This window comes from Bison bison, unplaced genomic scaffold (genome assembly GCF_000754665.1).
Source record: "Bison bison bison isolate TAMUID 2011002044 unplaced genomic scaffold, Bison_UMD1.0 scf7180017864349, whole genome shotgun sequence".
Taxonomy (NCBI): Eukaryota; Metazoa; Chordata; class Mammalia; order Artiodactyla; family Bovidae; genus Bison; species Bison bison.
The window spans coordinates 7,293,443-7,293,729 of NW_011494921.1; the positions used below are offsets into that span (position 1 = coordinate 7,293,443).

The following is a 287-nucleotide window of genomic DNA, read 5'->3' on the forward strand; positions in this document are numbered from 1 at the left end:
TCCCCCCCCCCCCCCCCCCCACCAACGCAGAACTACCGATAGGAAAATCTCCCCCAGTAAAATGTCGCTTGGTTTGTATCTGGTAAAGAAAAAAAAAAAATATTGTTCCTCTTGGCAAAGTCTTTTTGCATCACGTGTATTTGCAGCCTAGTATAAAGTTGCTTTACCGTGTGTGGATGTGTGAGTGAGGGGGAACGGGAGAGTCAGAGAAAGAAAGAAGTGAGGGGACGTAAAGTGGAATCCGTTTCAAAGTGTGCCTCGGCTGGATGAAACGGGCAAAAAAAAAA

General features: G+C 46.3%; 1 protein-coding gene across 2 annotated transcripts in view; it reads left to right on the forward strand.

Moving 5' to 3' along the window:
- TCF4 (transcription factor 4) overlaps nucleotides 1–287 on the forward strand; it is a 382,697-nt gene that overhangs the window by 1,138 nt on the left and 381,272 nt on the right. The gene's annotated exons all lie outside the window — the stretch shown is intronic.